Below are 15,931 nucleotides of genomic sequence, written 5' to 3' on the forward strand. Positions count from 1 at the left end.
ATGCCTCAGAACCCTCAGATGCCTCAGAACCCCCAGATTCCTCAGATGCCTCAGAACCCCCAGATTCCTCAGAACCCTCAGATGCCTCAGAAGCCTGAATTCCATCAAAAGCCTGAATTCCCTGAGATGCCTCAAAACCCTCAGATGCCTCAATTCCATCAGATGCCTCAATTCCATCAGATGCCTCAGAACCCTCAGATGCCTCAATTCCATCAGATGCCTCAGAACCCTCAGATGCCTCAATTCCATCAGATGCCTCAATTCCATCAGATGCCTCAGAACCCTCAGATGCCTCAATTCCATCAGATGCCTGAATTCCATCAGAAGCCTGAATTCCATCAGAAGCCTGAATTCCATCAGAAGCCTGAATTCCATCAGAAGCCTGAATTCCATCAGAAGCCTCAGAACCCTCATATGCCTCAGATGCCTCAGAACCCTCATATGCCTCATATGCCTCAGAACCCTCATATGCCTCAATTCCCTCAGATGCCTCAGAACCTGCATATGCCTCAATTCCCTCATATGCCTCAATTCCCTCATATGCCTCAATTCCCTCAGATGCCTCAGAACCCTCAGATGCCTCAGATGCCTCAATACGCTCAGATGCCGTTTCCACAATATATGCCAATGTATCCTCCCTTTAATCCTCTTTATCCAGCTACAAAGCCAAAACCTACTGCGGCAACAACACCAACTACAACTAAACCAAAGGCTAAAAATCCCTCATCGCAGCTTCCACCATCTTTGGCTTACTATCATCTTTACCCTATGATCCCTCCCTATCCCCAATATCCAACCACTCCAGCTACCACTGTGAAACCAGATCCCCCGCCCACTCCGGCACCCCATTCTCCTTTTCATCCCCATGTTCACTTGCCAATACCAATGCTGCCTCCTTTTCCTCCTCCACACTACCTTACTTAAACATTTCTAATAAAAGTTTTGAACAGACGCTTTCCAGTGTTTGCTTTTGTTAACCTTAAACTACTTTATTTTAGGCTCTTCAAGAAGTCTCATTTGGTTTGTGAATGTGTGAACAGTCCATATTGAGAAAATGACATTTTAAACAGAAAAGTTGTGCTGACAAATGAGTAACTTAAAGAGCACTCTTTAAACTCCTACATTTATCAATTCAATTCATGTTTGGCATTTGAAGCGTTGTCATAGTGTGGCTTTGTGTCCACATGGTGGCATCATTGCTCAACCATTTCTTAGTAGATTTTGAACATTTTGTATTCACACTAGCTTTCCTTGTGTGAACAAGCTTTTCAAAGGGTTGTATTTTCAAAAATGTATTTCAGTCAAAGGTAAAGTTCCATCATGTCGTTTCCTAAAATACTTATCACCTGCTGTGTGAGGGATGCTGGCTAAACTCATTACATACACCAACTCTGAAATGGAGCATTTACAACTTTGGGCAGTTCTGCAAAACATTGAACCTTCAGCATTTGTCTCTTTTTGGTTTTGTAAACTGGAGTAAGCATTACTAAATATTTGGTCAAACACTAGGTCAGTGTTCAAACTACACATGTAGATGCTTTATTATAAAAGTAGCCTTCATACAACTAAAAATGACTTGACAGGTGAGGTCCTTAATTATTCAAGTGAAATGTCAATGATAGAAGCAAAACCTTATATCCTACAGCAGGGGTATTCCACTAGATTAGGAAGGGGGCCACAATTGTAAAATGTCTTGAAGGCGAGGGCCACAAGACTGACAATGAAAATGAACAAATGCCATTGTTATTGTACAACCAACCATGCAATAATTTATTATTATTATTATTGATATTGTTATTATTGTAGTAGTAGTAAAATAGGCAACCAAAATAGTAATGTAGGCTACTGTGGCAGATTTGTGGTCTGCTGCGGAATATAAGGAGGGAGAGCGAGACGCAGTCGGGTAAACGGATATTTATTTCACACAAGGTTCCCGAGGTGGCTAAAACAGAACAATCCCTCAACGGGCAAATGATAACTGGCAGGGGTCTGGATTCTCGTCCTGGCGTAACGTTCGTCTTTCCGTCTGTCCGCCAGTCTCCTACTGAGAGAACAAAAACACACGTGGTTAAATACCACCGCATTCCTATCATTCTAATCCACTTGACAGCTACGTCAATCCCAGGCAATTAGCCGCTCCGCCCCCTGCTTTACAACCTGCCGCTAAACCACGCCCGCCCCCCCATACCACAGCTACTTTATTCTAATGAATCCATATAGATTTGTGTATTATAACACCAAAATGCTGGGTGGCAACAAATACCATCGTTATGTTGCAATAGGTCTGAGTATGCGGCTTCCTGCTCTTGAAGCAGCATTTTGAACAGTCGGCGCTGCAGACCTGACGTCGAGCGAATATGATTCACAATTTTTACGACAGTCTCCATTGTTTCTTTCAACTCCCCTGACAATTTCGCACACAGAACTGATTGATGTATGATGCAATGCAGTGTGTTCACTGTGGGATGCTCTGCACATAAGCGAGATGCAAAGCCCCTTTCTTTCCCAATCATGGACGGGCAGCCATCGGTAACGAGAAGGTTGATCTTACCTAGATCCAAACCTTTCTCTTCAAAAAAACTCCAAACTGCAGCGAAAATCACTTCACCTGTAGTGCTGGTTGTCAGTGGTAAAAGGCATAACAACTCCTCTTTAAAAACGTCACCATCGAAGTACCTCACAAACAGCGAGAGCTGTGCCGTATCTGTTGCATCGGTCGATTCATCGACACCGAGTGACATGTACTCTGTCGATTTGAGATCGGCAATTAATGCTGAAAAACAGTCCTCAAACAGTACCTCTACTCTTCGACTTCCCGATGTGTCAGAGAGCGGTACTTGCTTCAAACGGTTCATTATATATTCCTTGTTTTTATCTCCTGCAAAAAGTTCATCCACCATCTCAAGAGTACACTCCTTCACAACTTCAGCGTCAGTGAATGGCTTTCTCTTTTTGGCTAAAGCGAACATCACTCGTAGGGAAGCAGCAGTGGCCTTTTCCTGGGCTGTAGAAGCAGTTGTAAGAATAGTGGTTGATGCAGTGTAAGAAGATTTAAGTATTTCTATTTTACCACGTCTAGCTGTGCTACCAGGCGGGTAAGCAGCATTGAAGTTAGCAGCATGCTTGGTCTCATAGTGGCGCCTCACATTAGCAACCTTGCAGACTGAAACAGTTATTTGACATATTAAACATAAAGGTCTAGGATTGGCGTGCGATGGTAAAATAAATACAAAATCATCAGTCCATTTGGGGTTGAAGTGTCTGTTTTCACCGTCAATTTTCCGCCGTTTCTCTCCGCTCATTTTGGATCAGTAACGAGATTGACACGATATCGCGATAATTACACGCTGATCAGTCTTCTTCTTCTTCTTCTTCTTCTCTTTTTTAATGGCGGGTCGCAAACAGCTTTTGGTTGCATACCGCCACCTACTGTACACGAGTGTGTATCATCATGTCAGTCCTCTAATAAACCAGCATATCACAAAGAAAACCATAAAATAAAATAAAATAAAATAAATAAAACAAAACAAAAAAAAAAAAAAACAAATCATCCATGGTCTACTATTAAATTCTTTTCCCTATCCCAGTTTCCCTCAAAAAGGTGAACAGTGCTTTTCTGATAGCTCTTACTCCTTCTCCTTCTGTTCCCAGAATACCCGCTACATTCCACTCCCTCTTTGCCTCTAAAACTGTATCCCTTAATTTCCCTCTTTCAACTCTATAGGTGACACAATGTAATAAAATATGTTCCACATTTTCCCTAACTCCACAGTTCCCACACTTGTCACTGTCACTTTTCCCCATGACATACAGCGTACCATTTAATGCAGTGTGATTTAGTCTGAGCCTAGCTATCATTACTTCCTCCCTTCTGTTTCTTTCTTTATAAATATTAATTGTAATTGTCTTTTGCACTTGATGGTATTCTTTGCCTTTCTGGTCTTTCTCCCACCTTTTCTGCCAGATCTCCATCCCTTTCTTCTTAATAACTGCTTTTCCTTCTCCTTTTCCAAGTTGAACTGGTAATGTGATTTCCTTTTGTAGTGCACTTTTTGCTAATCTATCAGCACACTCGTTCCCTTTCACCCCCTCATGCGCAGGCACCCAGCAGAACTGCAGATCTATGCCGCTTCTGTGAAGTCTTAACAGGCTGTGATTGATTTCTATGAGTATGTCTTCTCTGGCAGTTGTTGTTGACTGTATGCTTTGTAAACTGGATAATGAATCTGTGCATATCACCACCCTGTCTGGTCTGACCTCTTCCACCCACTGTAATCCTATTACTACTGCCAGCATTTCTGCTGTATACACTGAAAGTTGGTCTGATGCTCTTTTTGATATTGACACTTTAAATTCTGGGATATATATACCAATTCCGACACACTCTTCTTTGTTTTTAGAACCATCTGTATATATTTTGAGGTAATTGTGATAATTATTCCTGAGGTACAAACTTGTTTTGAGTCCTACTTCATTTATTTGCCACTCTCTTTTCTTTTCTACTATACTCACATCTATATTTACTATTGGAAAGAGCCATGGGGGTACACTACTGAATGGATTTGATGGTGAAAACTCTAACTCATGCATGCCGTATGTCCTTATTTTTTCTTTATTTGTCCATCCAAACCCACGCCCCTGAAATTTAGAATATTCCCAGCACTCCTGTAGTATTTTGTTTGTGATATTTCCTTCCCCACTTCCTTTTAACCTGACCCAATAAGCAAGAGCAATTTTCTCTCTTCTTAGCTCCAATGGAGTCTCTCCTGCTTCAACTAATATTGCATTAGTAGGGGTTGACTTAATGGCACCTATACACAACCGTAACGCTTTATATTGTAACCTATCAATTTTTAGTAATGACGTTTTTGCTGCTGCTGCATATATTAAACACCCATAATCCAGTGTTGTCCTCATAATTGCCCGATAGATGTCGATTAATGCCTGTTTGTCTGCCCCCCAGTCACATCCAGCCACTGCTCTTAATAGGTTCAACACTTTTTTGGATTTTGTTTCCAAATGTTTAATATGAGTTTTCCATGTATATTTACTATCTAACCATAGCCCCAGATATTTAAATTCATTGACCTCACTCATCGGCTTTCCATATAATGTAAGCTTCTCAGTCTCCATCTTGCGTTTATTCGTAAATTTCATAAAGCAAGATTTGCTTGCTGACAGCTTGAAACCCCAGTTGTATGACCACGTCTCCACTTTCTTTATAGCTTTCCCTATTTTTTCAAACACATATGGAACATTTCTTCCCCGTATCCATATGGCCCCGTCATCTGCATATAGTGCAGATTTTATGCATCCATCCAAATTACTAAAAATGTCATTTATCATAACATTAAATAATATCGGGCTGATTGAACTCCCTTGAGGAATACCATTTTCTATACTGCACTCTTTTGAAACCTCTGCCCCTACTTTAACTCTGAATGTTCTGTCTGATAAAAAAGCCATGATCCAGTTATACATTCTCCCTCCAACACCCATTCTACTCAATTTGATGAGCAACCCATCCCTCCACATAGAATCATAAGCCTTTTCAATATCAAAATATACAATTGCCATAACCTCTTTCATTTTCACTGTCTTTTCCACCTCATTGCTTACTCTAATCAAAGCATCTATTGTGGATCTTCCTTTACGAAAACCACTCTGAAAATGACTTATTAACCCTCTCTGTTCTAAGACGTGTGATAGTCTATGCACTATCATCTTCTCCAACCATTTACATAAGTGTGATGTTAATGCTATGGGTCTGTAATTATTGGGATTAGCAGGATCCTTCCCTGGCTTATTAAATGGCAATATAACTGCCGTTTTCCAACTCATTGGTAAGACTCCGTTTCTCCAGATTTGATTAAATAGTCTCAGAACTAATTTGAATGTTTCCTCTGGTAGCTGCCGGAACATGGCATAGCATAGCTGGTCTTGTCCTGGTGCTGAGTATCCTGTACCTTGCAAAGCTATTTTAAGTTCTGCTATTGAGAAGTCTACATCAAGAGCTGAATTATCATCCCGTCTCTTTTCCCTCACATTTTCATTTCCTCTTAATACACACTCTTTTTGCTGTCTATGTTTGTCATCAAGGTGTTCCCCACTATGCACCGCAGCAAATGCCCTACCTAAACATTCTGCCTTCTCTTCATTTGACACTGCCACTTTCTCCCCATCAATCAAAGCGGGAATTTTAACCGACTTCCTTTTCCCATTCATCCGTTTAAACATCGACCATACATCCCCTAACTTTACTCCTCTTCCAATGGTGGAACAATACTCTCTCCATGACGTCTTTTTTGTGTATTTTACTGTTTTACGGGCTACTGCCCTTTTCCTTTGATAATCTGAAATATTGTCTTGTGACAAGTTTTTCTTTAAAGACCTAAATGCCTTGTTTCGTTCTTTAATAGCTCTGCTACATTCCTCATTCCACCACGGAACCACTTTCTTCCTACCCTCTGTTGTTCTTTTAGGTATAGTTTTATTTGCTGCTTCTTTAATGTGCATTGTGACTTGATTTGAGCACTCCTCTATACTTCCTTCTAATGTTAACAATTGCGCTGACTCCTTACAGTAAAGCCTAAATGTTTCCCAGTCAGCTTTACCAAAGCACCACCTGGTAAATACACTCCCTTCCTGTCTACATACCTTTGTATTGATGATTGTGAAAACTGGGTAATGATCACTTCCTATGGTAGAATCACTTTTAACATACCATTCACATGATTTAACTAACCTATCCGTCACCAGTGTGAGGTCCAAACATGATTGTGTCCCCCTATTCACATCTATTCTTGTTTTTTGTCCATCATTAAGGCAAAACAGTGATCTTTCCTCTAGCATTTCTTCTACGACATCCCCATTACTGTCTGTTTGACTGCTTCCCCAAAGGCTGTTGTGAGCATTAAAGTCACCACACCATACTTCCCTTCTATGAGCCGTCCCTGCTATTGTCTGTAAGGTTTCAATGTCCAGATTTTTACACGGGTTATAGAAATTGATAAGCTTTATGTTCCCTTCTTTCCTTGGGCTGCATATTTCTATTATGACACATTCCTTGTCGTCAGGGGATGGGACTACCCTATAGGCCAGCCCATCCTTTATGAAAGTAACACACCCTCCACCATTTTGATTGCTAACTCTATCATATCTGATAGAGCTGAACCCTGGAATCATAAAGTCTAGATGAGGTTTTAACCAAGACTCTTGCACACAAATTACATCTGGCAATGTTTGTAACTCATAGACATATTTTTTAAACTCCTGTCCATTAGCTATGAGGCTTCTAGCATTCCACTGGAGTATGTGAATTACCATTAACAACGTGCTAACCCTCATCCTGGTTGTCCGTTTCTCCCACATCTTTTGTTGCTAGTAATTCATGTATCTGGTCTGCTTTTATATCTCTAATGTTAAGGAATTTCTCCGCTGCCTGCACGATGGTTTTGATTCTGTCACTTTTCTTCTTCATCTGTGCTGCAACATTAATGGTATGGCAGATGAATGTCATAAAGTTGACTTTCTTTACCACGAGAATGCTATCATCTTCTTTAATTTCCACAGGTACTTGGCTTTGATTTGTAACCTGCCTTTCTGAAATGTTGCTACCACTCTGTACTAAGTTTCTTTGAACCCTTCCACTAGAAGCCTGATTGTTTGCTTCCGTTTCCCTAACCTTCTTTAGGGCTTCTGCATATGAGACTTTACTGAGTACTTTGACCCTCTGAGCTTCTCTGGCTTCTCTCTGCACTACACATCCACCAAACGCCGCACTGTGCTCTCCTCCACAATTACAGCATTTCATCTTTGCCTCTTTTTCACATTTCCCATACTCATGTTGGCCTCCACATCTCGCACACCTTAGTTTTCCTTTACACTGCATTGCTGTGTGTCCCATTCTTTGGCATGCATAGCATCTAAGTGGTTTTGGGATGAATTCCCTCACACTGTAGTTCATGTATCCTATTTGCACAGATTTCGGTATATTTTTCTCAAACTGAATAACTACTGAAAGTGTTTCCTTCAATGTGCCATCTCTTTTGCTCATAAGTCTGTTTGCCTCAATAACTTTTCCTCCTTTAATCTCCTTTTTAACATCATCCATAGACATATTAAGTGGAACTCCAGATATGACTCCTCTCAACATTGCCATTGCTCCTGGGATATGAGCCTTTATTTTTTCCCCACTGAGTGTCGTCATTTTAAGTATTTTTCCCTGCTGTTGCTTGCTGGTTGCTTGTATCAAAACTCGTTTGTTGTTCATAAACTTGGCAAATTTGATTTTACCCATTTCTTTCTCAATTGATTTTGTCAGTTGAATCGGGTGGTAATGCCCACCATCCCGGTTGAATTCTATTATAACTTTCCACTCCTGCTCTAGTTCTGTATTCGAAATTGCTTGTTTTCCATTTTGACTGCCTTTTGGTTTTTTGTTTAAGCCTGCTCCACTCGACCAATCCGACCAACTTTGTGTTCTTGGTCTGCTAACTTTTTCCCTCAAAGCCCTTTTCTTCCTCACAGCTTTGGTTTCCTCCCATTCCATATCAGGTCTTTGGGTCCCATCTGAGCTGGTTGACATGATGATACAGTCAATGTACAGTTTATGCTAACCAGTCCAATGCTACCGTTTCTGTATGTTTCGATGATTTCCGACTCTCTCTGAACTTTCTGCAGCGTGTCTCCAACTTCACTTTCTTCTTCCGGCTTCCTCCGTCCGTTTCCGCTCGCTCCTGAGACTCCAAGGCGCGCCGTCTCCAAATCTCCATCATCCGCTGATCAGTCCAATGCAAGATTGCCTTTTAAGAGCTATTGAATGAGAAATAATTTGGACTCATTTAATTCGGATAACATAATAGCGAACATATATTTACATTTATTTAAATGATTATAAAAATAAATTCTGTAATTACAATTTTCTTTTTATATTGGAATATGGAGTGCGTTCCAGGGGCCACGAGAAAGCTCCCCGCGGGCCGGATTTGGCCCGCGGGCCGCCAGTTGAATATCCCTGTCCTACAGGGTGTCCTTAACACCTGTGTATTGTTTCTTTCAAATCATGGATCTAACCATGAAACGACATCTCTGGTCCAAGTCAGGCTGGGACACTGATGCATGTTCACCATCCCGTTACCATCTGACTTTCCTTGATGGGAAGATAAATATGTTTTCTAAATAAGGGAAAGCATTGTTATACATTATTGTGGGTCAAAGTAGATTAACAAATAAAAATAGTCGGACTCTTCGCTTGCATTCATTGGTTTATCGAAATCAAACCGTATCATACATTACACAAAATTATGAAGAACCAAGAATCGGGGGATATTTTTATTTGAACCCTGAAAGGACTTAATGGGCTTTGCATTCTCAAGCTTGTGCTAAGCTGTTTGTATGCTTTTGAATACAACTTGTATACCGCTTCGTGAATAAAGATTTGGGGGAAATAATTCATTTTTCGAGTTTTTCCGTTTCCTGTCAAGTCCGGGAAAATAACAATGGGGAATGTCTTATATTAAGAATACTTGAGGTGAGAACATCTTTTAAATATAATAGAATAGCAATTAATGATGTGTTCTTGGTATATTTCCATGTTTTCTTTCCATTGTCTTTGGATATACTACTGTTCTTATTTTTTATCCAAACAACCCTTTAATCTACATTTAAAATATTTGAGCAATAGAGAAAATATGTTTTTCTATTTTATAAGTGTCCTTAAGTAATTGGACAGCAGTTATAGTTATTGTTAAGAAGCTTAACGTAAAAATTGTTAAGAAGCTTAACGTAAAAATTATTTTATATTGAAAGATATTTTCCCTCTTAAGTAGGCTAAGTCAAAGAGAAACCCTGCAATGTGAGCAGAGTTGTGTTACTTCTATGAAATGTTTGGCCATCAACAATTATATTAGCCATGCCCAAATAAATACTGTATTGTTAAGTCTCTATCATTCTTGTGACTTCATTTTGCTTCAGCTGCGGCTGGTAGTCCCTAAAACCAAGAAAAAGACCAGGGGAGATCGATCCTTCTCAGCGGTAGCCCCCAGGCTCTGGAACGACCTGCCCCCCCATTTCAAATTGTCGCCCACCCTCCAAACTTTTAAGTCCCGCCTAAAGACCCACCTCTTTTCCCTCGCTTTCGAGTCAGTCTGAGCTATGTTTTATTGATTGTTATGCTTTTATCTTTTCTTATGTGCCTTTTATCTATTATTGTAATATTATATTTTATTATAATGTTATGTTTGGTGTGAAGCACTTTGTTAAACCCTCTGTTTTTATTATGTGCTATACAAATAAAGTGGGTTGGATTGGATCTGTAATAGTTGGTATGCCTTTGAAATCAACACAGCGTCAGAGAAACTGTGGAGCGCTATACCAATAGCGCCTCTTAAGCGCATAAAGTTGCGCCGCATTTGCGCTTCAATGCCATGCAATCTACCCACACTACCTTTGCGATCGACGTATTGGGCACCCCCGATCTACATGATCAATATACTTACTTTGTAGACGTTAGACAAGTCTTAACGAGGCCCACCTGTTGCAAGCTAATTGAACACAGGTGCAAGCATTAGCTGAGGCTGCACCTGCCTTGTTGATTGGCTGCCTGGTGGTAATATGTGCCACTATTAAAAGGCTTCATTGCCAAGTGCTCTCCACCTGCAGTGAGTTAGATTTTACAGAATGAGAATCCTATGAGCACCTATAACAGCTGTAGTGGTTGTCACAGCACCTGCTGATGCTCAAATAGTTGTGCCAAAGAAAGTGATCTCATCTCCTCACATTACCAGCAGTCATGTGCAACAGGATGATACGCAAGAGAAAAGGCGCTGGTGTTTACCTGGCTGCAGCTGTTATTCTGACGTGTTATTTTGCGCAAACTATAGACTGTTATCGTCTGAAGAAAACAGAAAGACGAGAAGGGAGAAAAGATGCCGATACAACAAATGGGTTCCAAGAGGGGACAATTGTTTTCGGGAGAACTTTTGAAAAAGGGTCAGGACTTGATTCTCAAGTCACAGACGGGACCAAGAAGTCATCCTCAAACGCTTATGAGGAGGATGAAGGTGCTTATCAAGCAGACGCTGCAGGTAAAAATATTTTGATTACGTATTGAAGGGGTTGTTGTTTTTGCTTGAATTGCTTTGCTTCTCTTTAAAGTACAAACTTTTGAAAAAAATAAAATATATATATTATATTTGCCTTCAGGCTGGATGGGCCCAACACAAGTCGCCAGTCCCAAAGACTCGTCATGGAAGAGCATGTCGCCCTCACTGCAGTGTGGTTCGGGCCAGTTGAAGTTCAGAGCGGTGGGATCAGGAATTTCTCAATTTGCGGTAGAACAAGGTAAATCAATAGCCATAATATCCTAAATGTAGACTTGATTTATCTCTACCAATGATATAGATACTGAACCTTTTTATCCCACAGGAAATGCACCTCCAATGCCTCTGTCCCAGGTCCCGTCTACCTGTGGCTACAGCGTGCAGAGGAACTCTCATGCACTTGTCATGTTGGTTCCCTATGATGGCTGCAACATGGTTCAAGAGGTAATGTGAAACTGATTTAAAGAGTGAGGAAGTGAGTCTAAAAATTCGATGGCTAGTGCTGTGAATTTGTATAATTATGAATGGTTTAACGAGAGCCAAAACAATTACATGTTTAATCTGCATCATATTGATCTCAAGCGAAAATGTGTTTTCAGCTTTTCAAATGCGAGTTGTTTTTCGCTTGCTTTCAAATGTACTGATTAACTATGTATTTTGGATGGGGACCGACATTCAAATATGTTGCATCATGATGATCTATTTAGAAAATATAGCATGAGATTCATCTTTGGCCTTGTACAGTCGGATTGTAACATTGACAGGTTTGTGTGATTCCTTGCTGTTTCTAATTGTATGTTTTTCTCCCAAAGGGTGGAAGTTATGTACTCCTGATGCGTTGGCAAGGAATTCCAGTCTCTCTCTGGTGTTCCAAACCTGCGGCACCTCCTGCTTCCATAACGACTTCCCCCAATCCCCCTGTAGTTCAGATGCCTCAATTCCCTCAATTCCATCAGAACCCTCAGAACCGCCAGATTCCTCAGATGCCTCAGAACCCTCCGATGCCTCAGAACCCTGAATTCCATCAGAAGCCTGAATTCCATCAGAAGCCTGAATTCCATCAGAAGCCTGAATTCCATCAGAAGCCTGAATTCCCTGAGAAGCCTGAATTCCCTCATATGCCTCAGAACCCTCAGATGCCTCAGAACCCTCATATGCCTCAGAACCCTCATATGCCTCAGAACCCTCATATGCCTCAGAACCCTCATATGCCTCAATTCCATCTGATGCCTCAGAACCCTCATATCCCTCAGATGCCTCAGAACCCTCAGATGCCTCAGAAGCCTGAATTCCATCAGAAGCCTGAATTCCCTCATATGCCTCAGAACCCTCAGATGCCTCAGAACCCTCATATGCCTCAGAACCCTCATATGCCTCAGAACCCTCATATGCCTCAGAACCCTCATATGCCTCAGAACCCTCAGATGCCTCAATTCCATCAGAACCCTCAGAACCCCCAGATTCCTCAGATGCCTCAGAACCCTCAGATGCCTCAGAAGCCTGAATTCCATCAGAAGCCTGAATTCCATCAGAAGCCTGAATTCCATCAGAAGCCTGAATTCCATCAGAAGCCTGAATTCCCTCAGAAGCCTGAATTCCCTCAGAAGCCTGAATTCCATCAGAAGCCTGAATTCCCTGAGATGCCTCAGAACCCTCTGATGCCTCAGAACCCTCAATTCCATCAGATGCCTCAGAACCCTCAGATAACTCAATTCCATCAGAAGCCTCAATTCCATCAGAAGCCTGAATTCCATCAGAAGCCTGAATTCCATCAGAAGCCTGAATTCCATCAGAAGCCTGAATTCCATCAGAAGCCTGAATTCCATCAGAAGCCTGAATTCCATCAGAAGCCTGAATTCCATCAGAAGCCTGAATTCCATCAGAAGCCTGAATTCCATCTGAAGCCTGAATTCCATCTGAAGCCTGAATTCCATCAGAAGCCTGAATTCCATCAGAAGCCTGAATTCCATCTGAAGCCTGAATTCCATCTGAAGCCTGAATTCCATCTGAAGCCTGAATTCCATCAGAAGCCTGAATTCCATCAGATTCCTCAGAACCCTCAGATGCCTCAGAACCCTCAGATGCCTCAGAACCCTCAGATGCCTCAATTCCCTCATATGCCTCAATTCCATCAGAACCCCCAGATGCCTCAGAACCCCCAGATGCCTCAGAACCCCCAGATGCCTCAGAACCCCCAGATGCCTCAGAACCCCCAGATGCCTCAGAACCCCCAGATGCCTCAGAACCCCCAGATGCCTCAATTCCCTCATATGCCTCAGATGCCTCAGAACCCGCATATGCCTCAATTCCCTCAGATGCCTCAGAACCCTCAGATGCCTCAGATGCCTCAATACGCTCAGATGCCGTTTCCACAATATATGCCGATGTATCCTCCCTTTAATCCTCTTTATCCAGCTACAAAGCCAAAACCTACTGCGGCAACAACACCAACTACAACTAAACCAAAGGCTAAAAATCCCTCATCGCAGCTTCCACCATCTTTGGCTTACTATCATCTTTACCCTATGATCCCTCCCTATCCCCAATATCCAACCACTCCAGCTACCACTGTGAAACCAGATCCCCCGCCCACTCCGGCACCCCATTCTCCTTTTCATCCCCATGTTCACTTGCCAATACCAATGCTGCCTCCTTTTCCTCCTCCACACTACCTTACTTAAACATTTCTAATAAAAGTTTTGAACAGACGCTTTCCAGTTTTTGCTTTTGTTAACCTTCAACTACTTTATTCTAGGCTCTTCAAGAAGTCTCATTTGGTTTGTGAATGTGTGAACAGTCCATATTGAGAAAATGACATTTAATTTAAACAGAAAAGTTGTGCTGACAAATGAGTAACTTAAAGAGCACTCTTTAAACTCCTACATTTATCAATTCATGTTTGGCATTTGAAGCGTTGTCATAGTGTGGCTTTGTGTCCACATGGTGGCATCATTGCGCAACCATTTCTTAGTAGATTTTGAACATTTTGTATTCACACTAGCTTTCCTTGTGTGAACAAGCTTTTAAAAGGGTTGTATTTTCAAAAATGTATTTCAGTCAAAGGTAAAGTTCCATCATGTCGTTTCCTAAAATACTTATCACCTGCTGTGTGAGGGATGCTGGCTAAACTCATTACATACACCAACTCTGAAATGGAGCATTTACAACAGGGCTATTCAACTACACATTCAGTTGGGCCAGATTTTATAACTACAAAATTGAGCTAGGCCAGACATTCAGCGGCCTGTAAAAAGCGGGTAGTGACACATTTTAAACAAACATATTACTGCGATGAAAAACATGCAATTTTTATTCATTGTTCATCTAACAAAAGGTAGCTCAAAAAGTGCATAAAAACAAACACATTAGCATGAATTTAACAGAATCTGAAAAAAAAGTGCACAGTTGTAGCATTACATTTGTTTGCTTTAGAAGTCAAGTATTCAGGTTATTTGTTTAACCAGGCACATCACAAAGTGCATTTACTGAATACAATAATAGCAGTCTTAATAAATGTCCTCACATACAAAAAAAACAGCTAAAGAGCTCCAATGCAACACAAAGAGGTAGTACTGTAGCAATACTATTTTTTCACTTTTCAAGTAATAACAAAAAAATTATACGTTTTGGTCACATTTGACCCAGACACATTACAAAGTGCATTTAAATGAATACAGAAAGAACTGTCAAACCCTTCAGTGCACAAACCCATAACAAGGGATACGGGTAACTATATGAATGAATACTACACAACACGTCTACTATAGTAAACTAGGTGCTTACTATCACCTCATTTGTGATTTGTCATCGCTGACTTTCTCAATGGGAGAAGGCAGGGACATTTTTTGTTTTGAACAAAAGCAGTGATTTTTGGCTCATAGGATGTCAATGCAATCCTAAGAAATGGGTGAAGGGTGCTGTCAGTCAGGGAGCAGCGAGTGCTACTTTTGATTGAGTTCATGTGTGAAAAGCTTGATTCACATTTGTATGTTGATCCAAACATACTGAGCACACAGATCGCTACTTTCTGAACGTTAGGGAACTGCTGTGTTTTGACATCACTCCAAAACTTCGCTGGCCCGTTAGTGCGCTGCATGTCAATAAGTTCCAGTGTATATTTCCCCTTGTCGATGCAGTGGACCACTTCCTTTGCTCTGGTTGATACGTCCCCCTCTATTGCAACAGTGAAGGGGTCTCTGGCTAAGCCCATCACCTCTGTGGGCAGAGCAAGTCCATCCAATCGACCGGAAAAGTTCTCTTTCAACCTCGCAATGAAATCTGTCATCACATCCGTGATTTGTGCCGGAGATGTGATGTGTTTAGGGAGCGTCGGAAAATGCAGCATCCGACCCGTGCTCAAGTCGGTCGCGAAAAGGTCCAGCTTTACTTGGATCTGCTCCACAAGATCAATGACCGTTTTGTCTCTGTTTACGCTTCAGAGTTGAGAGAGAGATGTTTTAGAGTTGCTATCATAGGACCACCGTTACTAGCACCACTAGATGCACTTACAAAAAACGTGCTGCGTTGTGGTTTGGTGGTTTCTATGCAACGCGGAGTGTTGCGTTCATGTTCTGTACTAGTGTAGGAATTTGGCTACGGGAGGCTGGGCCACTCGGGAGTTGGTTCTGGGCCGCATCTGGCCCGCGGGCCGCCAGTTGAATAGGCCTGATTTACAACTTTGGGCAGTTCTGCAAAAACATTGAACCTTCAGCATTTGTCTCTTTTTGGTTTTGTAAACTGGAGTAAGCATTACTAAATATTTGGTCAAACAATAGGTCATAAGTGTTCAAACTACACATGTAGATTCTTTATTATAAAAGTAGCCTTCA

Source organism: Notothenia rossii (genome assembly GCF_949606895.1).
Source record: "Notothenia rossii genome assembly, chromosome: 7".
NCBI classification, from domain to species: domain Eukaryota; kingdom Metazoa; phylum Chordata; class Actinopteri; order Perciformes; family Nototheniidae; genus Notothenia; species Notothenia rossii.